A 203-nucleotide genomic window follows, 5' to 3' on the forward strand; every position below is an offset into this window, starting at 1 on the left:
CTCCCTATTCTTAAAGTAGAAACGAAATGATTAAGCATGAACCAAGGCAATCCAAGAGGTACAGTCTCTCACCTAAGATCTCCCTCCCCGGCTTTTATGGCGCATTAATCCCGCCGAAAAAAAAGTTAAAGAGAAGGCAGGGATTCGAAGTTTTGTGATTCGTTTTGCATATTTGATGACGTCACTCATCGAGAACTTGGGAG

This window comes from Penaeus monodon, chromosome 31, assembly GCF_015228065.2.
Source record: "Penaeus monodon isolate SGIC_2016 chromosome 31, NSTDA_Pmon_1, whole genome shotgun sequence".
NCBI classification, from domain to species: Eukaryota; Metazoa; Arthropoda; class Malacostraca; order Decapoda; family Penaeidae; genus Penaeus; species Penaeus monodon.